The sequence below is a fragment of the Phocoena sinus genome, chromosome 13 (assembly GCF_008692025.1).
Source record: "Phocoena sinus isolate mPhoSin1 chromosome 13, mPhoSin1.pri, whole genome shotgun sequence".
NCBI classification, from domain to species: domain Eukaryota; kingdom Metazoa; phylum Chordata; class Mammalia; order Artiodactyla; family Phocoenidae; genus Phocoena; species Phocoena sinus.
This window is the reverse complement of record NC_045775.1, coordinates 36154448-36178013: the sequence shown is the minus strand read 5'-3', so window position 1 is coordinate 36178013 and position 23566 is coordinate 36154448. Positions and strand designations below refer to the sequence as shown.

The following is a 23566-nucleotide window of genomic DNA, read 5'->3' as shown; positions in this document are numbered from 1 at the left end:
TGAAAGGGGAAAACCTACAACCAAGATTACTCTACCAAGAAAGGATCTGAATACAAGAGAAGCAAAAGCTAAGAGAATTCAGCACCACCAAACTAGCTTTGGAACAAATGTTAAAGGAACTTCTCTAGGCAGGAAACACAAGAGAAGGAAAAGACCTACAATAACAAACCCAAAACAATTCAGAAAATGGTAATAGGAACATACATATCGATAATTACCTTAAATATAAATGGATTAAATGCTCCCACCGAAAGACAAAGACTGGCTGAATGGATACAAAAACAAGACCCGCATATATGCTGTCTACAAGACAGCCACTTCAGACCTAGGGACACGTACACACTGAAAGGGAGGGAATGGAAAGAGATATTCCATGCAAATGGAAATCAAAAGAAAACTGGAGTAGCAATTCTCAGATCAGACAAAATAGACTTTAAAATAAAGACTATTAAAAAATAAATAAATAAAGACTATTACAAGAGACAAAGAAGGATACTACATAATGATAAAGGGATCAATCCAAGAAGATATAACAATTGTAAATATTTATGCACCCAACAAAGGAGCACCTCAATACATAAGGCAAATGCTAACAGCCATAAAAGGGGAAATCCACAGTAATACAATCATAGTAGGGGACTTTAACACCACACTTCCACTAATGGACAGATCATCCAAAATGAAACAAGGAAACACATGCTTTAAATGACACATTAAACAAGATGGATTTAATTGATATTTATAGGACATTCCATCCAAAAACAACAGAATACACCTTCTTCTCAAGTGCACATGAAACATTCTCCGGGACAGACCATATCTTGGGTCACAAATCAAACTCTGGTAAATTTAAGAAAACTGAAATCATATCAAGTATCCTTTCTGACCACAATGCTGTAAGACTAGATATCAATTAAAGGAAAAAAATCTGTAAAAAAAAAAAAAAAAACACGCGGAAGCTAAACAATACACTACTTAATAACCAAGAGATCACTGAAGAAATCAAAGAGTAAATCAAAAAATACCTAGAAACAAATGACAATGAAAACACGACGACCCAAAACCTACGGGATGCAGCAAAAGTAGTTCTAAGAGGGAAGTTTATAGCAATACCATCCTACCTCAAGAAACAAGAAACAACTCAAGAAAACAACCTAAACTTACACCTAAAGCAATAAGAGAAAGAACAAGAAACTCCCAAAGTTAGCAGAAGGAAAGAAATCATAAAGATCAGATCAGAAATAAATGAAAAACAAATGAAGGAAACGATAGCAAAGATCAATAAAAGTAAAAGCTGGTTCTTTAAGAAGATAAACAAAATTGATAAACCATTAGCCCAACTCATCAAGGAAAAAAGGGAGAAGACTCAAATCAGTAATTAGAAATGAAAAAGAAGAAGTAACAACTGACACTGCAGAAATACAAAGGATCATGAGAGATTATTACAAGCAACTATATGCCAATAAAATGGACAACCTGGAAGAAATGGACAAATTCTTAGAAAAGCACAACCTTCCGAGACTGAACCAGGAAGAAACAGAAAATATGAACAGACCAATCACAAGCACTGAAATTGAAACTGTGATTAAAAATATTTCAACAGGGCTTCCCTGGTGGCGCAGTGGTTGAGAGTCCGCATGCCGATGCAGGGAACACAGGTTCGTGCCCCGGTCCGGGATGATCCCACATGCCATGGAGCGGCTGTGCCCGTGAGCCATGGCCACTGAGCCTGCGCGTCTGGAGCCTGGGCTCCACAATGGGAGAGGCCACAGCAGTGAGAGGCCCGTGTAGCGCAAACAAAAAAAAAAATCTTTCAACAAACAAAAGCCCAGGACCAGATGGCTTCAGAGGCAGATTCTATCAAACATTTAGAGAAAAGCTAACACTTACCCTTCTCAACCTCTTCCAAAATATAGCAGAAGGAGGAATACTCCCAAACTCATTCTATGATGCCACCATCACCCTGATACCAAAACCAGACAAAGATGTCACAAAGAAAGAAAACTACAGGCCAATACCACTGATGATCACAGATGCAAAAACCCTCAACAAAATACTAGCAAACAAAATCCAACAACACATTAAAAGGATCATACACCATGAACAAGTGGGATTTATCCCAGGGATGCAAGGATTCTTCAATATACGCAAATCAATCAATGTGATACACCATATTAACAAATTGAAGAAGAAAAACCATATGATCATCTCAACAGATGCAGAGAAAGCTTTTAACAAAATTCAACACCCATTTATGATAAAAACCCTCCAGAAGGCAGGCATAGAGGGAACTTACCTCAACATAATAAAGGCCGTATATGACAAACCCACAGCCAACATCCTTCTCAATGGTGAACAACTGAAACGATTTCCACTAAGATCAGGAACAAGACAAGGCTGTCCACTCTCACCACTATTATTCAACATAGTTTTGGAAGTTTTAGCCACGGCAATCAGAGAAGAAAAAGAAATAAAAGGAATCCAAATCATAAAAGAAGTAGTAAAGCTGTCACTGTTTGCAGATGACATGTTATACATAGAGAATCCTAAAGATGCTACCAGAAAACTACTAGAGCTAATCAACGAATTTGGTAAAGTAGCTGGATACAAAATTAATGCACAGAAATCTCTGACATTCTTATACACTAATGATGAAAAATCTGAAACTGAAATTAAGAAAACACTGCCATTTACCACTGCAACAAAAAGAATAAAATACCTAACAATAAATCTACCTAAGGAGAGAAAAGACCTGTATGCAGAAAACTATAAGACACTGATGAAAGAAATTAAGGATGATGCAAACAGATGGAGAGATATACCATGTTCTTGGATTGCAAGAATCAACACTGTGAAAATGACTATACTACCCAAAGCAATCCACAGATTCAATACAATCCTTATCAAACTACCAATGGCGTTATTCACAGAACTAGAACAAAAAATGGCACAATTTGTATTGAATTTTATTGAATTGTATATTCAATTTGTACTGAAACACAAAAGACCCCGAATAGCCAAAGCAATCTTGAGAAAGAAATACGGAGCAGATGCTCAACATCACTAATTATTAGAGAAATGCAAATCAAAACTACAAGGAGGTTATCACCTCACACCAGTCAGAATGGACATCATCAAAAAATCTACAAACAGGGCTTCCCTGGTGGCGCAGTGGTTGGGAGTCCGCCTGCTGATGCGGGGGACGCGGGTTCGTGCCCCGGTCCGGGAGGGTCCCACATGCCGCGGAGCTGCTGGCCCCGTGAGCCATGGCCGCTGGGCCTGCGCGTCCGGAGCCTGTGCTCCGCAGCGGGAGGGGCCACAGCGGTGAGAGGCCTGCGTACCACAAAAAAAAAAAAAAAAAAATCTACAAACAATAAATGCTGGAGAGTGTGGAGAAAAGGGAACCCTCTTGTACTGCTGGTGCGAGTGTAAATTGATACAGCCACTATGGAGAACAGTATGGAGGTTCCTTAAAAAACTAAAAATAGAACTACCATATGACCCAGCAACCCCACACCAGGCACATACCCTGAGAAAACAGTAATTCAAAAAGAGTCATGTACCGCAATGTTCACTGCAGCTCTATTTACAATAGCCAGGACATGGAAGCAACCTAGGTGTCCATCGACAGATGAATGGATAAAGAAGATGTGGCACATATATACAATGGAATATTACTCAGCCATGAAAAGAAATGAAATTGAGTTATTTGTAGTGAGGTGGATGGACTTAGAGTCTGTCATACAGAGTGAAGTACGTCAGAAAGAGGAAAACAAATGCCGTATGCTAACACACAAACATCGAATCTAAAAAAAAAAAGGTTATGAAGAACCTAGGGGCAGGACAGGAATAAAGATGCAGATGTAGAAAATGGACTTGAGGAGATGGGGAGGGGGAAGGGTAAGCTGGGATGAAGTGAGAGAGTGGCATGGACTTATATATACTACCAAATGTAAAATAGATAGCTAGTGGGAAGCAGCCGCATAGCACAGGGAGATGAGCTCGGTGTTTTGTGACCACCTAGAGGGGTGGGATAGGGAGGGTGGGAGGGAGACGCAAGAGGGAGGGGATATGGGGATATATGTGTATAGCTATAGATAGATAGATAGATAGATATGTATAGCTGATTCACTTTGTTATAAAGCAGAAACTAACACACCATTGTAACGCAATTATACTCCAATAAAGATGTTAAAAAAATAAAAATAAAAAACCCCCACAAAGCTTATTGCTTGGGACTTGTGAGTCACACAGTATTAATACCAATCCAGAGCCTTAAAGAACATATTCTTTCACAAATATCTGCATCAAATCCTAAACACTAGTCTCTGAATAAGCAGCTAAGGAAGAATACTTTTCCCTCTCACTAAACACATTTGGCTCTCATCCTTCCTTCCAATTCTTAATGCTTTCAGAATTAAATCAAAAGTTCTCTCTGCCTCCAAATCAACTCTGGTGAATTCTTATATGAGTGGCATTTGTTTAAGATTTTTGAAATAATAGTAGATATGGAAAGTTCAAAAGGGTCTGAATAATTGTTAAATTGATAGTTTTAACAGTTTTCATTATAGTTGGGTAACTAGGCATTGACTACACCCAGCTCCAGTAATAAAGAGATGTTACTGATGAAAATATGCTGCATAGTTTTAAGAATCTCCCCAAATTTGGAAACTAAAGCTCTAGATTAGATTATGAAAACAACTCAGTAAGTCAGATTTTGTGAAATGATTTTATAAGTGAAGTTCACCATATACGAGAATAACTTAGATTTCTTGTTCTAACTCAAAACCATAGCTAAAAATTTCAAATTTGGGGTAACAGTACCAGTTCTTAATCCCTCCCATAGTCCTTCAGTAAGGAAAAAGTAGGTCATAAAATGGAAACAGCTTTGTTGACAGTGGCATTTCGTTTTAGCTGCCAATTTAATGAGAAAACAAAAACATATCACTGCTTGGATATGTACAGTGTACTCTAAAAATTAGACTACATGCATATCTGAACTGTGAAGAATATGCATTCAGGCTTTGTCAGATTTTCATCAAACTGACAGCAATGCTCTATGCCAGAAAACAATGATACTTTAAGATATGCAAAGAAAGAAATGTTTCTCATAGATTTTACATACAGCAAAACTGATTTTCAAGTACAAGAGCATAAACAAACTCTTATGAACATGCAAGAACTCAGGAAATATTGTTCCCATGAGGCCTTCCAGGGGAACCTGATTTGAGACAATGACATAAGCACGTGAGGATGAGGAAGCGAAAGAGGAGAAAGGGTCTCCTGAAGGCACAGAGCCAGAATGTTGCACGAAAGACCTTAGGAATGACAGAAACCTCATTCCCAACGGCCATCATGACCAGATCCATGAAGCACTGCCTGCCATCATGAGGTATCAAAAGCTAGAAATGTCAGATTCTTTGGTATCAAAGGTACACTTATTATGAGTCACAGGATCTGCAGAAACCCCAAGTCATGCCCTCTCTTTTAAATTACCACTCCCCCCTCAAGACTTTTTTTTTACATTAAAAAAAATAAAAACAAAAAGGTATGGGCGTTAAAACGAAGTAAACTTGAATTCAAATGCCAGCTCAACCACTTACTGTGTCACCCTGACCTAATTATTTAATTTCCTCAAAGCCACGATGTATTCATCTAAGAGACAGGAGTAATAAAAGCATCTATATCACAGAGCAGTTGTAGTAACTGAAAAAGACAGTGCAGGTTAACCGCATAGGTCAGTGTCCGGCATAAAGTGCTTTACAAGTATTACCTATTACTATCATTATAATCCACAAATCATACCTTAGTCTATCATAAGCAACATAATACATAAAAATCAGATCTGTTCAAATAGCAAAAAAAAAAAGTACACTTTATGTCCCAGATCAACTATTCATATATAAACTGACATTAGAAAATATCTGATGTTTAAGAGAATGACGGTCCCATGGATAATGTATTGAACTCTCAAGTTTTTCCAACTAGGCAAAACTATACTAAATATTCTTTAAAAGCTTTTTTCGGGCTTCCCTGGTGGCGCAGTGGTTGGGAGTCCGCCTGCCGATGCAGGGGACACGGGTTCGTATCCCGATCCGGGAAGATCCCACATGCCGCGGAGCGGCTGGGCCCGTGAGCCATGGCCGCTGAGCCTGCGCGTCCGGAGCCTGTGCTCCGCAACGGGAGAGGCCACAACAGTGAGAGGCCCATATACCGCAAAAAAAAAAAAAGCTTTTTTCATTTCTGAAATCCTTTCAATGACTTCTGAAACCAGCAAACCAGAAAAAAGTTTTTAATAAACTAGATATTATCAGACCATTTTAGTTGATTTTATATATATACATGTTTACTTATATTCCCAACATAGTAAAACCACTGCATTTGTCTGAATTACCTTCTCATATGTATAACTCCCTATTAGGACACATGAAGAGGTAACACCAGTGTTAGATAGCTTTACTGTCAAAAAACAGGTCACTTCACTACGAAAGCCTCGGATTAGAGTCCAATCCATAAAGTTCCATTCTGCTGCCCAACTTGTCCTTGTTGCTGAAGACCCCGGCTGCTGTTGTTTTACGTATGATAAAATGTACCCATTTTACATATACAATTTGATGAGCTATGACAAACGTATACACTTGTGTAACCACCACCACCACAATATACAGAACATTTCTATCACTCCAACAAGTTCCTCTGTGCCCCTTTGAGGATAATCTCCCCATCACCTCTAGACTTAGGCAAACACTCATCTGCTGTCAGAGTAGTTTTGCCTTTTCTAAAATTTCATGTACACAGAATCATACAGTATGTACTCCTTTGTGTCTGGCTTTTTTCACTTAGCATAATGTTTCAGAGATCCATCCATGTTGTGTTTATCATTAGCTTGTTCCTTTTTATTGCTTCCATGGCTCTTGAAAATTTCAGGCCCTCACAGATTTGGAAGAAGGCTGAGGAAAGCCCAAAGAAAGTAGTTTAGGCTGGTATAAAGAACACATCACCAGCTACCTGCATGTGTCCATTAAAAGCTTGATATTATAAGGTTAAAGCATTTTCTCCCTTGACCCTAACACTGTCCTTTTCAGCTCAAGCTGCTGAAATCAGAGGGGGTTCATGTCCTACCTGTATTTGACTACCTGGATGATGAAACAAGGGCTAAAGGTAGCTTGGACTTTGTCATGATTGTATGCTTGTTCATTTTACTATAAGACTGACTTCATACATATTGACAGAAATGACCTTTCTTAACTTCAGCAAAGCAGCTCATGAATAAAATAACTGCTCTTCCTAATCCCAATAGTTTTTCAATTAGCAATGACAAAAAATAAGCTCAGGGCTACATGATTTTACTTCTGGTTGTTCTTTGTCCTCTTCTCCATCCTAAATAAATGACTCCAGATTACAAAAAGTAAAAAAAAAAAAAAAAAAAAAAAGAAAAGAAATCAGAGAGCAAAGGTTTCATGAAGCTTTTGGCGAAAATTTTATTTGCAGGTTTGATTATCTAATCATTTTAGTGCGATGTTTATAAGAAGTTAGTGAAGTGGAACAGAACATGACTCTAAAGTACAATCATAATCCTAATATTCACCAAAGTGAATTTACTTTACCCTGGAACATGGTCATAGTATGAACAACTTATCTAGAATGTTTCATACAGAGAATATTTTCTCAAGATATAATATACAACCATTATCAGGGCTTCCCTGGTGACGCAGTGGTTAAGAATCCTCCTGCCAATGCAGGCGACACGGGTTCGAGCTCTGGTCCAGGAAGATCCCACATGCCGCAGACCAACTAAGCCCACGTGCCACAGCTACTGAGCCTGAGCTCTAAAGCCCAGATACCACAACTACTAAGCCCGCGTGCCTAGAGCCCATGCTCCGCAACAAGAGAAGCCACTGCAATGAGAAGCCTGCGCACCGCAACGAAGAGTAGCCTCCGCTCGCCGCAACTAGAGAAAGTCCGCACGCAGCAACAAAGACCCAACGCAGCCAAAAATAATAAATAAAGTAAATAAATTTATAAGAAAAAAAATAATATATAACCATATCAGTACAAAAATCCCCAATATTCCTGGCAAAACAACTCAAACACTGATGCTTTGCTTGGTAGAATTGGCTCCTGCTCAATAAAATTAGCTCATATATCAGTCTGGTCCTAAAAAGGAGGCTTCTCAAGACAAGGTACTTTGTGGCACTTCACACTACTGATAATTCCTCCCTTCCTGAAACTCTTGACACTTCTGCTGACTTTCAAAACACTCAAATTCAAAACACTCACAATCATTCATGTTCATACTTTTTCCTTCAGCCTCCTAAATTCAAGAGGGAAGTGGGCCCCCCAAAACAGTATTTAGCCTTCAACCCAAAACATAGTATCTGCCCTCTGATCCAATCTCATTGCTTCAACCATCACTTGTAGACTTCTCGGATGAATTTTAGTCTAGATTTTAATCATTAAGCTTGGCTGCTGTACACAGCTGTACACAGCTCTTCAAACATAACATAACCAAAATCTTCATCTCTGTTCCCAAACCACCTTCATATCCCAATCTAACTACTATTTGTATTAACTACCTGTTAATCTACCCATTCGTAATCTCTCTTTTAGTAACTTGGACTAGAAACCATAAATCTTTTATATAAATCCAGTCACTACACACCATGTCCCAACACATGTTCCATTTAAGTACCTCACTTGTCCTTCATCATAATCTTGAGCCTTATGACCTATTCTCTGGATTATCTAACAGCCTCCTAATTGGTCTCCCTGACTTCAATCTCCCTTTCCTTCAATCCACCTTACAGATTACCACCAACTTGATTTCCCTAAAACATACCTTACCTGTTCCCAAAAGATAAAGCTGCTTCCCACTCCCCAACTAAAACTGAGTACAAAATATCCAGTCTGGAACCTTCTTCTCTAACCTGCCCAGCCGAGGACTTACACAGGCCACGTACATCATGCTTACTCCCACCTCACAATTTGCCCTATCTCTTTAAGCTAACCAAATCATTCAACACGCCTATGAAATAACATCTCCTCCTTGATGCCTTCTTCAACCTTTCACCCCACCCTCTCACCATTCCTATACAATCATTCATATTCCTTTCAACATTTTCACCTTCCTTATTCCCTCACATCCTAATCTGTGACCTTGGCACCTAGCAAGTATTGAGTAAAATACACAGTAAGTTAAAAAATACTTCTTCAAGAAAAGATATCCTGTCAGCCATTCCAACATTCACAAAAATATTATATTGGAAGACTGATTAACCCCTATCATCCACTGTAACATTTATTAAGTACAGGCAGTTCTGGATTTCCAGGAATTTTACTTTTTACGTTTCACATTTAAAGCACCCAGACAACTATATCCACTTAACTGCAGACAGAGGACACACTAATGAATTTGTCACCTGGTTTGTTTCCAGATGCAGCATAAAGTATCCCCAACTCCTACCTCAGTGGAGCCCTACAGCCCTTTTTGAAAGCATCTTTGGCTCTAGGCCAGAATCCACCCCTAGCTCTTCCTAAGGGTCCTTGAGATTAGAGTTAAGGAAAGAAGCAGCAAGACTAAGCCCCGAGCAAAGGGAAGAAAAACAAATATACACAAAGGATTGTTAAGTATAAAGCAATCACTGTGTCCCCCTTCTCTCCCTCATATAACCATTCAAGCATTATTCTTCCAAGCATTCACTTCAATCCAAATACTTCTGGAGTCATTTTAAAACTGGCTTTAGGTTAAAATGTTTAATGTGTCATTTTATAGAGATACTGTCTAATTAATCCGTAAAAACTCTTAAACACGATTAACAAAAACACCAGCATTCTAATGGCAAAGTAAATCCATATCTATGCCTGTAAGATTTTGTCATTAAGAAAAAAACGGGACTTCCCTGGTGGTCCAGTGGTAAAGAATCCGCCTTACAATGCAGGGGACACCGGTTCTATCACTGGTAAGCAAACTAAGATCCCACATGCCAAGATCCCACATGCCGCGGGGCAACTAAGCCCACGCGGTGCCCTCAGCTCCAGAGCCCACATGCCCTGGAGGCTGCGCACCACCACTAGAGAAGAGAAAACCCGCACGCCCGCAACGAACAATCCCGCCTGCTTCAATGAAGAACCCGCGTGCCCTGACACAGCCAAAAATAAACAAATAAAATTTAAAAAAAAGAAAAAAACAAACAAGAAAATAGAAAATAGGGGAAATGATAATAGCAAATACACAAAACGGGAAATTCAAATGGCCAATAAACATATGAGAATGTTCATCCTCACAGTAATAGGAAAATGCAAAATTAAGGTCACAATGAAACATCATTTCTCTCTCATTACATTGAGGGGGGGAAAAGATTCTCAGTACCAAATGGAGACAAGGATATAAAGCTGTGCTGTCTGATACAGTAGCTACTAGCCACTTGTGACTAGTAAGAATCTGAAATGTGGCTAATGCAAATTGAGACTTGCTGTTAAACATAAAATACATGCCATATTTTGAAGATTTAATAGAAAAAAGAGAATGCAAAAATCTCACTGCTATTGTTTACATACCAAAATGACATTTTTGATATACTAAATACATCACTAACATTAACTTCACCTTTTTTGTTAATGTAACTACAAGAAAATTTTAAGTTACATGTATGACCAACATTATATTTATATAGGACAGCACTGATAGTGATATAGAGCAACAGGCACTTTTATATACCACTGGTCAGAGTATGAACTGGTACAGCCACTTTGGAGAGAATTTCAAAATATTTAGGTGGGTTGTAGGATAAGAATAACCTACAGTTCAGCAGTTATACTCCTAACTTTGTGCTCTAGAGAAACTCTCACACATATATACAAAAAGATGTAAATTATGTTTCAGCACGATTGTATATAAATACAAAAATAATCCAAATGTTCATCCAAAAACACTAGACAAACTGTGTTATAATCACACAATGGGATACTATGCAATACTATTTAAAAAGAGGAATAGATCAACAAGGAAAAACTCTGCAGAAATGTTAAGTAAAAAAAGCTAATTGTATTTTAAAAATTCCATATACAATCATGCTCAGCAACTATAAACTATCTTAAAACAGTCCTATACGCTATTTACACACAGATACACACATGGAGATTGTATATGTGAGGGTAGGCACAAAATTCAAGACAGTGGGAAAGAAACGATGGTATCCAGGAAGATTACAGAAGGGCTTCAGCTATACCGATAGTGTTCCATACCCTAAAATAAGTGAGTAGTGGGTACTTTATGATCTTTATTCTTTTTATGCCTGAAATATTTGTTTTTAACATATGATTTTGTATACCATGTATAGCACTATAACTGGGTATACTTTATGGTTTGGGGGACATAAGCAAAAACTTCACAATTTTAATCATGCGAAAAGCAACCTTTATACCTTGAATAACATCAGGATGCAGGAGAGGCAACATTTAAACACCAATTATATAAACACCAATTTTATACCACTACTATCAACATAATGAGAAAAACAGAAGAATACAAATCAGGGGTCAGCAAACTTATTCTTTAAATAACCAAATAGTAAATATTCGGGGCTTTGCAGGGCCATATGGTTTCTGTCACAGCTACTCAATCCTGCCATAGTAGTGGGAAAGCAGCCAGACAGTATGCAAACAAATGAGTATGGCTGTGTTCCAATAAAACTTTATTTACAAAAACAGGCAGCAGACCAAATTTGGCCAGTGAGCTACGGTTTGATAACCCCTGTCAAGATCCGTCTTTAAAAAAGAAATCAAGGGCTTCCCTGGTGGCGCAGTGGTTAAGGATCCGCCTGCCAATGCAGGGGACACAGGTTCAAGCCCTGGTCCGGGAAAATCCCACATGCCACAGAGCAACTAAGCCTGTGCACCACAACTACTGAGCCCGCGTGCCACAACTACTGAAGCCTGCGTGCCTGGAGCCTGTGCTCCACAACAAGAGAAGCCATCGCAATGAAGAGTAGCCCCCACTCGCCACAACTAGAGAAAGCCCACGCGCAGCAACAAGACCCAACACAGCCAAAAAATAAAATTAAAAAAAATTTTTTTTTAAAAATCAATAAATCCATTAAGTCAAAGTCTGAAGGAGAAATGGATTTCTATAGTAACAAAGTATGCCATGAATTACCCGGTAATCATAAAAGAGAAAATGTTTCTTGTCCATGGAGACATCTAGCAATCACCACGTTAACCCAGCAATCAAACTTAGTACCACGAATAGTGCGACGCAATCATTTTGTACCTCCTGATGTGATGTAATACGAAGCAGCATCACCTATGAAGTATCCCGGCCAAATGTTTAACCTGAATTCAACGCAGTCTTTAGTTAAGTTTTAAACAAGTTTAAAAAAAACCATCAGGCAAATTCTGAATACAGGACATTTTACAAAATAATAGGTCTCTTGAGAAAGTCATTTTTTAAAACTGGTGTTTAAATTTAAAAGTGAATTGAGACACAACAGCAAATGCAATGTAATACAAGATCCTCACTGGACCTTGGTATGGAGGGGAAAAAACTATATACATCTGGATTGGGGATTACATGACTTCTGGGGATTAGATAATTGTGTTACGTACGATAAAAATATTTTAAGTATTGAGGAAAATGTCATTTTTTGGAGATTCATACTTAAGTATTTAGGGGTGAAGTGACATGATGTCTATAATTTATTTATTTATTTTTTTTTTTGCAGTACGCGGGCCTCACTGTTGTGGCCTCTCCCGTTGCAGAGCACAGGCTCCAGACGCGCAGGCCCAGTGGCCATTGCTCACGGGCCCAGCCACTCCGCAGCATGTGGGATCTTCCCGGACCGGGGCACGAACCCGTGTCCCCTGCATCGGCAGGCAGACTCTCAACCACTGCACCACCAGGGAAGCCCCTATAATTTATTTTTAAATGGTTCGGCAAGATTATGGATGAAGCAAATAGGGCAAAAATATAAAATACCATCGAATTTAGGTGGTGGCATATACGAACTCAATGTACTGTTACAATATTCCATAGGATTAAAAATTTTCATAATAAAAACGCCAGAATGCAATGAGATTATATACTTACTAAATTTTTTTCATCAATCTCCTCCACAAATATTAGTCTTAAGTTTCCCTAAAAGCTCTCAAGGTCCTAAACTTTCCTAAAGTTCACAACCCTGATGTTTTTCCTTTTAAGCATCTGATTTCTAAAAGTGAGAACAAGGCAATTATAAGGTAAGACAATCTAATTATACTGCCATTTGACTTTTATACATTTTATAAAGATTCTTAAAATATAAAACATACTTATAATTCCTTTATAGCATTTTTACTTTTCACTTTGTATAATAATTCATATACACGTTTACTCCTTTCCTCATACCACACATGGCAGACTCAGATAATCTTTGTCCCCCAAAGTATCTAACACTAGCAGACAATATTTACTTACTAAATAAAAATTGAATAGCAGGAAATTTGTGTTCATACCTTTAACACGTTAAGCATCAAGTCTTTGAGAAGGAATGCAAACCTCCCTCCCCTCTTCTTACTCTCTATTCTCCTCCCCCTGAAAGATACGGTTTTTATGGGAAAATTTATTCAGCAACTATTTATAGAATATAATATAGATACATGGATAAATCTGCACACAAAACTAACACAGTTGTTGTCCCTATGTTGCTTACACTTTGGTAGAAAATGACAATCTTAAAACAGAACTCTTTTTTTTTTTGCGGTACGCGGGCCTCTCACTGTTGTGGTCTCTCCCGCTGCGGAGCACAGGCTCCGGACGCGCAGGCTCAGCGGCCATGGCTCACGGGCCTAGCCGCTCCGCGGCATGTGGGATCTTCCCGGACCAGGGCACGAACACATGTGCCCTGCATCGGCAGGCGGACTCTCAACCACTGCGCCACCAGGGAAGCCCAGAACTCTTAACTGAAGAGTCAAAAGGACCTCAAGACATCAGATGGTCCAGCCCTCTGCCTTAGTGCAAAAATATTACATTACAGATTAAAGCCACTAAATTGGAGAAAGAATAAGTAACTCACAAAATCACAGGATCATTAAAAGGTTCAGTGGGAACCTCAAACAGGGTCTTCTGCCTCCTGGTTTACCATATATCATTTAGTATAGCAATAAGAGAAAGCACTCAAATGTTCCAAGGCTCTATGGTAATGACTACCTGGAATACCCCAACCTAACAATTTTATGAAATATCCTCACTTAACAAACAAGAACACTGAGGCTTAGAAACATTAAGTAACTTGCTTTAAATTACCCATCTACAGAGTGGTAGAAGAGGGATTCAAATCCAGGTGGTCTGACTTTAGAGTCTATGCTTCCAATCACCTTCCTCCTTTTGGAACTTTTTCCAAAAACATAACCCACTCCTAGTACAAAGCTTTCTTACACTTAATATACACATACAAACATACGCAACAAAACAGTGCCAAGCATCCTACGGCATTACCTAAAAGCATAGAGTAGCAAAGATTCAGAAATATGTATCTAAATCTTTGGAAAAGACGCCTCATGCACATTTGTGAAACAGTAATTCTCACTTAGGTCTGTGGATGTAGACCAGTTTTCATTCTTAGGTGACTAAGAAGAATTACAAATAACAGATTTAAGGCCTAAAAACATACTCTTTTAATGTCATCACTGTTTGGCCAGCACCTCCGACCATCGTTCAAGTATAATCCTGAAGCTACTGCTATCTAGCATCTCCCAAACTTTGTTAGACAAAATATCACACAACCAGTTAACCATCACACTTATTTTTACCTTGTTAGATCATTTTCAGTCCTCTTAAAACCCAGGGTCAGTGTTATTCCAGACAGCTCTCTATAATTAACTATGCATTTCTACTCCTTTATATTCAAAATATACCTTATACCTGACTCCATAACTTAGCCATGTAATATATATCCGAACCAAAACAAAAGACCCACCTACATGAATTCCACTTTGTAGGATGGTCATAAAGTCTGAAAACATAAATATTATTTTAACATATTCTATAACATCAATAAACCATTTATTGTGTATGCATCTGTGTTTCCAGACCTGGTAGCCACCCTGTACTTAAATAAAAATCAAGTAAGCAAAGACAGAGGCAGAAAAAGCAACACAAATCAAAAGTACAACAGCAAATAACCTGAACTAAAATACAAACCTATCTCTGAGAAAAAGACTCAAGATGTAAGATAAGAGCAATAACATTCTAAATCATCACTTAATCCTTATAAGCCTCTACTTCCCTTATGAACTAGAGTTAGATTTTATAAAACAAAAACAAAATGAAAGTATAACTTAACTCTATTATGTACTGAGCTAAAAGTTACCATTTCACTTTCACATTTTGATTCAAAACACTCCAGAAGAGCTGAACATAAAGAAGTTGAACTCAGTTTCCTTACATTTAGGACCTAGAACCACCAAAGCTTTAATTAAATTCTGAATCATATAAACAAACCCAATTATAAGAGATAATTTAAGAAATCAAGTAAGGTTGTTTTTGGTTTGTTTTTCCATCTAAAATACAGGCACTCAAAGATGTCCAAATGTTGAACAGCTTCATGAACCTGGTCTGAATTACAGTACTAAATTTAATATATTCAAAAGTACAAGTTCTTTTGCACATCAGTTTTGATAAAAGTGATAAACACATTAAAAGTGAAACTAGAAATTTGACGGCTTATCTGAGTGCTATAAAGGAGGTATCTTAGGTCATGAATGGAACTAGTGTTCATTTTTATATTGGGGCACTGAAATAAACAAAGTTGATTTGCTTTAAAATAAAAAAAATCAATCTCAATTCACTGCAGCAAGCAAGATCACATGAAACTCTAACTCAATGACTCACTAATGAAAGCAAAAGACCATTATGCATTAAAACAAAAACAGGGGCTTCCCTGGTGGCGCAGCGGCTGAGAATCTGCCTGCCAATGCAGGGGACACGGGCTCGAGCCCTGGTCTGGGAAGATCCCACATGCCGCGGAGCAACTAGGCCCGTGAGCCACAACTACTGAGCCTGCGCGTCTGGAGCTTGTGCTCCACAACAAGAGAGGCCGCGATAGTGAGAGGCCCGTGCACCGCGATGAAGAGTGGCCCCCACTCACCGCAACTAGAGAAAGCCCACGCACAGAAACGAAGACCCAACACAGCCAAAAATAAATAAATAAAATTAAAAAAAAAAACAAAACAAAAACAAACATCAAAGATCTCTCATGCTTATCTTAAAAGTGTGCAATGTTTGTGTAAACTCAAGAAGAGCCATCTTTACCAAACTGGATCATCACTAGTAAAGTTAAAGAACAGAATTAGAAAACTAAGCACCTACTTCATCACTAAGTGCAAGAGGACACCCTCATGCAGAAACTTACAATGCAGGAAGACAAAGACACAACTTCAAGTAATATACCACAACTACGGAATTAAGGGAAGCAGTGGCTATATACAGATCAATATGAACACAATAAACCTAAGAGACAGATTGACTCCATCAGCTATCTTCAAGAGAATGGTCTTATAACTAAAGACAGAACAGCAGTCACAAATCAGTGACAGTATTTCAGACACTATTGGCCAACCATTAACCTTTCAGCTATATTCGCAAAAGAGAAACAACAGGGTCTTTTCTAAACACAAATAATAACATATATTTTATAGGTACATCCCAAGTTATTTAAACCAGACTTGTTAAAAGTCCTGTTTACCCTCCTCCCATTTTCCCATCTTTTCTCCCATTCTCCTGTCCAAGAACCCCTCTATCCAAAGTTGGACAGTACATGGTGTTTCCCCCAGCTTCCCTCATGCCTAATGTAGGGATTTCTTTTTTTGTCTTTGGCTCACGTTTTAATCTTAGGTACAACAATATTTTCCCCCTTCCTACTTCCTCTTTTCATATTCCAGTTTTTGTCCAGTTACAGAAAAACTCTTCTTCCCTCTCTCGTCAAAAATAGTAAAGCTCTAATCATAGCTTCTCAGCAAAGTGTAGAAAACACCATACATGCCAAATCCCACTCATAATTAAATCATCCACAAAGGAAGCAGAGTTGTAATGTAAATTAAGGAAGAGTTTGTTATCGGAACAGAAGATCTCCGAGGGCAGGGATTTTGTTGGGCCTCCTGCCTGGAATGGAACCTTGCATATTAGAAGGCACTCAGTGAATTCAAGAATATTTGGGGGGTAAGAGGAGGGTAGCCCACAGACTAAATACTATTAAGCTCTACTGAATTTTTTACTTCTCATTGGGTTGGTAGCCTAGAGAAGTAAAAGTAACAAGAAGCCTCTCATATCTAAACTTGATCTCCCACACATTCTATCATTTAGAGTTGCTTTGAGTTTAATTATTTGCTCTTTTTAAGAGACTAGGAAGGGCCACCTGTGTTCAATAGATAGCACCAGTTCCTTAACTCAGAGTTGATTGCTTTAATCAGAAAAGGGAAAAAGAAAAACTCTTTGCCAAAATAGCTTAAGCACCCATGAGTAATATGGACACTCCTAGATTCTCCTATTCATAAGAACATCTATTAACTTAACCATCCCTTTTCAAGGTTAGGAGTGCTCTTATACATACCTACACCAAGAAAACGCAATTATACTTAAGAATCAGTGACATTACCCTCAAGCTTTTAAAAGTTCTTTGAAATCCTTCAGAACTTCACAAATTTATCAAACCTACTTCTCAGGTATGTACTACCTATCAAACAAAATCTGTACACTTGGCTTTTTTCTTATATAACAAACTTGATTATACCTAATAACATAACCACATTTGACAACAGTTTTCCATGAAAGAGAAGGTTTTTCATGTTTCTTTCATACAAATGCACTTTTCATTCACAGCCTATTTTGAAGTGGAGATCATTCTACATAGACAAAAAGCACCAGCAATACCAGACACGGGTCTTACCCTTCCTATATTACTACCAGTAATTGGTCCCATCTCTAAAAGTAAAACAAGTTCCTTAATATTAAATACAAGTCTTGCAATGTTTCTCTCTCATCTAAACTTCAGACCATGTTTTAGTAGATCTTCTTTTATTCAAAAGGATGCAAAACAAGTTTTCCAACTACCATTATGTTTCTTAACTTTAAGATCTTTAATTTTCAAGAAATAAATCCATTTAAAGCCAATAAATATAATCTTGATATTTTAACATACTCCAAAAGAAAACTATGAATCCATTTTTAGCAAGTTACTATTAAACTACTTATTAAGTCATAAAAGCATGAAATTGGCAAACTATGCTTTAAATGTTACAAATCATGTTAAATGTCTAAATATATGAACAAGTTAAAATACTACAATTGATTGTTAAACTACTGGGTTCTTCAATAAGTTATTACGAAGGGTATCATGTTAAGATATTGTAGATGTGGTCAGAAGTTAGCTGTAGTAAAAGAGAAAAAAATTTACTTGAGAAATTCTGTGTCATGGCTTACCATAATTCAGAGCAAAATGTTTATGTCTGTCATTAACATTAAACTTAAGAGGAGAAATAAAACACTTGAAAACTTAAAAAAAAAAAAAGGTATGAGCTACCACATGGTATCTGTTTCCTAGGTTGCTAGATGATGCTAAAAACTAAATCTCAAAATCTTCATAACGTCTGAGAAATGAAACTACAGTAGATAGACTACACTTTTGGAAAGCTTTATACCTTTATCAAGAATTCAGTGAAGACTTATTTTTATAACACTGATTCAACTACCTAATCAAATCACTCAAGTTAGTCTAAATGGTGGTGGTCTGGTCTGGGGACAAACCAGAGAGACAGAATGCTGAAAAGTGTAACTCAAGTCAAATCTAAACAAGGAGGTTAAATCACCTTAGAAATGTTTCATTTGAAAAAAAGATTCAAAAATGGCTAATTGGAGATATAAGCATACTTAAATTAGTTGGAAAGATCAAAAGTTATTTTATTTTAAATCAATGTTTTGATGTAAAGAAGTATCACCAACAAAGACAAGAATAAAAAACAGATTATGAACCCCATGTATCTTTTTTTTTTTTTTTTTGCGGTACGCGGGCCTCCCACTGCTGTGGCCTCTCCCGTTGCAGAGCACAGGCTCCGGATGCGCAGGCTCAGCGGCCATGGCTCACGGGCCCAGCCGCTCCACGGCATGTGGGATCTTCCCGGACCGGGGCACGAACCCGTGTCCCCTGCATCGGCAGGCGGACTCTCAACGACTGCGCAACCAGGGAAGCCTCCATGTATCTTTTTCTTCACCTGTACTTGTTAGATCAGCTGCTAGAAGCTGATGACAAGCTCTGTTACTTTATAAATTTTATGACAGTCAAGCAAAAACTATAAAAATCAATACTCCCCAAATCGACACTATTTTACCTTCACTGTTCAGTTTGAGTACAGGATAGTGAGATGGGTAGTAATCCAGATTACACTTTTGTAGTTTTCTCAGTTTCTAGGAATCTTACTCATATCCCCAATTATTCAATCCTCCTAATCCACACAGTGTGAAAAATCATCAAAAATCCATATTCCCCAAAATTCTCTTACCACTCATTGTAATTTTAACCTAAGTATTACTTAAATAAATTTTCCTATTAGAATTTTGGAACTTAAAACAATTTTAACTCCTAGAACTCTGATACTTCAGTTGTTTCCCTACTAATTTTTGCTTAAAATCAGTGAACTGTGAAAGGCATATTTCACAAAAAAGTAAAATGCCATGTATATTTTAATAAGTTAATTTTATTCACCTTATTAATATCTTATGAAGGATTACTGTAGAGTTCTATTTTATTTACTTTCTATGCTAGATAATGTCAAAAAATATTTTTAAATAATTACATATAATATACAAATATTCATATAATGTAGATATTATATGTAACTACCACCACTGAGTATGGGGGGGAACATTCACTCCCAGTATCACGTGCAATAAATGTTTACCAATCCATCTACAAGGACATGTTTGCAATCTTTCCACTACTGGCTTAGCCAGTTTTCAATGAAACTCCACAATCGCTAAACAATACAATGGCAAATTCTACTCTTCCACGAATGCCAAGAGATAGTGTATCAGCGTCACATTTTAATTCAAAAAACTCCATAAAAAAATGTACGTTATAAGAAAATAAACTTTCAACAACAGCCACTTTTTCTGACCTCGTCAACTTGTGATATTTTAGACACTATATTATTCCTTCAAATGATGTAATCTTAAGGGATTTGGTAATTACGTGTGAATTACTAACATAAGCTAATATTTACTGACCTATCAGACAAACTGAAAAGGCTTTCACCTGTTCCTGGAGTCTTTATAGAAATCACACCCAGTATAAGAAAACAGGTGTTGAAAGCTCTGATGGTCACATCACAGAGAATAATCACAACATGAACAAATCCAAAGGGTAATGTCCAAGAAACTGGGGAAATCTTAACTAATGGGTATGAAAGATCAAATAAAAATATTATTCCATGCTGACAGTGCAACATAAACACTGCAGAAACTGTAGTAAGACTTTTTATGAGAGCAAAAATAAATAAAGAGGAGAAAACACAAACAACCATTTAAAAAAAAAAAAGATAAAGAAGACACTGAGAGGGGCTTCCCTGGTGGCGCAGTGGTTGAGAGTCTGCCTGCCGATGCAGGGGACACGGGTTCGTGCCCCGGTCCGGGAAGATCCCACATGCCGCGGAGCGGCTGGGCCCGTGAGCCATGGCCGCTGGGCCTGCGCGTCCGGAGCCTGTGCTCCGCAACGGGAGAGGCCACAACAGTGAGAAGCCCACGTACCGCAAAAAAAAAAAAAAAAAAAAAAAAAAAAAGAAGACACTGAGAGAAGAAGCACAGTAAAAATCAGGATTATCCCTGAAAGAAAATCTGTTGACTAACAAAATCTGTTCTAAATACTAAATAAAAGTTCTATTGAAACAACGCATTGTCCATTCAAGAAGCCTACAATATTATTCCTTTAAGAAATTACCATTTCAGGGCTTCCCTGGTGGCACAGTGGTTAAAAATCCACCTGCCAATGCAGGGGACATGGGTTCAAGCCCTGGTCTGGGAGGATCCCACATGCCGCGGAGCAACTAAGCCCATGTGCCACAACTACTGAGCCTGAGCTCTAGAGCCCACGAGCCACAACTACTGAGCCCGCGAGCCACAACTACTAAAGCGCACGTGCCTAGAGCCCCTGCTCCACAACGAGAAGCCCCGCACCGCATCGAAGAGTAGCCCCACTCGCCACAACTAGAGAAAGCCTGTGGGCAGCAACAAAGACCCAACGCAGCCAAAAATAAATAAATAATTTTTTTTAAAAAAGAAATTACCATTTTAATAGTAAAACTGCAACTATATCTTTTTAAAAGGCTATACACTTGGAAAAGACTACTATAATAATTAGAACTTGCCTCACCATTTATTTAGAAATGCTCTATTTAAAAGCAGGCCAACAACAGGAACTTTGCTACTGCACAACGGAGAAAGTAAATGAAATAATGTCTATTAACATTCAGTGTTGATAACATGTTTCTGCATCTCCTAGAACATACTGATCTACGCTAACCTGAACAATTTACCACTTCCACATCCATGCAGTAGCTCAAATAAAATGAGTTCCTGTGTTAATCCCACAGTAAACCTTGATAATTCTCACATCACAGGAGTTGTAAACGTTTGTTAACAGAAAAAGAATGTTTTTCCCAAAATAGCTACATAACTCTTAAGACTACTCAAATTCCTAAATAATCCTTTTTACAAGACTCCCGCCAACTTTATTTTGATACATTAAACATGTGGAGCCTATTTTAAAAGGTATTTAACAGTGACTTCATCAAAACAGCTTCCTAGTTGTTCTCATAATGTCTTTTTTCTAAAGTTTTCAAATTGTTTTTAAGCCAACTTGAATAGTGATGAATGTGAGCTGCTATCAAAACGCTTAAGAAGCATTCCGCCAAACAAGATGGGCAAAAATGTTCTAGATCTGCTCAATCTGACATTAGAGGTCATGCAACTTGAAAAATGAAATAACTATTTCCAACACTCACTGAGCCCTTCATTTTAAAAATAACTTCAGGGCTATTTCCACACTCTACATTTAATAATACAATTTTTTAAAAAAGGGTGTTAGGCTCGGTGAAATCAGAAACTGATCTGCCACTTAAAGCTAGTGAGTCTATTCTTAATGGGCCTCTGGTAGATTTGGGATACTGACGATAGCAGTTTCATTTAAGAACTTCACTAGTAAAAAGAATGACACCCGAAAAGGACTGCTGCGGAAGACAGGGAAGAGAAGACCGGAGTCTCCTGAGAAGAAAAAGAGAAACGATTTAAATAAAGTCGCTAAGGAGGAAGGAGGTGGTGAGACGCGCAGACAGAAGAGCGAGAAAGAAGATTTAACGAGGAAGTGAAATGGAAGGCAGAAGCTAATGAGGAAACAAACGGGAAAAGGTAGTGTTTTCAAACAGGCATGCACCAGAAAGGGACGAGTTACGGCCTGGAGTAGCCCCAGTGCTTTCAGGTGAAAGAGATGCTCGCAGAGAACAGGGACAAGCAGTTTACTTCCAGGCTTTCGAGCAAACTAAAATTCCCTGCCCCGAACCTCTCCCAGCCTCGGCCGAGCGCGGAGGCGGCGGCTGGGGAAGGGGCCTAGCCAGGAGCCAGGCCCGGCGTTCCGCTCCTCTGGGCTCCGCGGCCGAGGGAAAGAGGCGAGGATTAAGCGGGGAGAGGTCCCGGCCGCAGCTCGGCGGCACCCCGAAAACGGTCCGGGGCCTCGGCGGTGCCCGCGAGCCGTTCCCCCTGCGGCGGGGCGCCCAGCGGCCTTACCTGGGGCGAGGGAGGGAGGCGAGGTCTAAGGCGTCCGCTCGCGCCCGCCGCAGAACCCCTCTGCTGCACTCAGCCCAGGCTTCCAACGGAGGCGCGACCCTGGCTCAGCCGCCGCTTCCCCCTCAGGGTCTTGGCCACCGCCTCCGCCGCCTCCGGGGCTGTTTACACCGTTGGGCCCCGCACGCCGCCGCCGCCGCCGCTGCCGCCTTCTCTCCACCCTAGCGCCGTTGCCGATTCGGCCGCCGCCACCTCCTCCGCCGCAGCCTCGTCTCTCTGGAGCATCTTCCAGCCACCGAACCCTGAGAAACAGAGACTCCAGCCGCGCCGGCAGGAAACTCCCCCGCAACTGCTAGGGGGACGAAGCGGTCAGAACACCGGCGGTTTTTCCGCCATTGAGCAGCAGCCGCTCCGCTCCTTCTGCAACCCCCCTCCCCGCACCCTGTCCTTCCCCGCCCCTCGGAGAGCCCCACCCCCAGCTCCCACCCATTGGGACGCCGCGCGGTATCTCGCTGTACCCGGTTTGCTGGACGGCCCGTCAATCACCGCCCTCCCTCCCAGTCCCGCAGGCCCTGTGCCGCCGTCCTTAGTTTTCCCCGCCCACAATGCCCCGCCTCTGTGTTCCTAATTTCCCATTGGGCATCAGTGACCACCTTCAATTGGCAAGGTCAACTATCCATCAAACACCGCCCACTGAGTGAGACCCAACCCTTCATTACCCTTTACTTCATTCAGCCCCGCCTCTGCTATACCTCCGGACGTCAAGGA

General features: G+C 39.4%; 1 protein-coding gene across 5 annotated transcripts in view; it reads right to left on the bottom strand.

The window, feature by feature from the left end:
• The window catches only part of PPM1B (protein phosphatase, Mg2+/Mn2+ dependent 1B), an 82951-nt gene extending 59658 nt beyond the window's left edge, over positions 1-23293 (bottom strand). For 2 of the 5 annotated variants that reach the window (XM_032652305.1, XM_032652307.1), the window contains exon 1: positions 22802-23237. The gene's annotated coding sequence lies outside the window, so the exon portion shown is untranslated. Of the gene's footprint in view, positions 1-13488; positions 13568-22801 lie in introns of all 5 variants that reach the window. The other 3 variants (XM_032652304.1, XM_032652308.1, XM_032652303.1) reach the window with 3 other exon arrangements.
• Between the last annotated feature and the right edge of the window lie 273 nt (positions 23294-23566).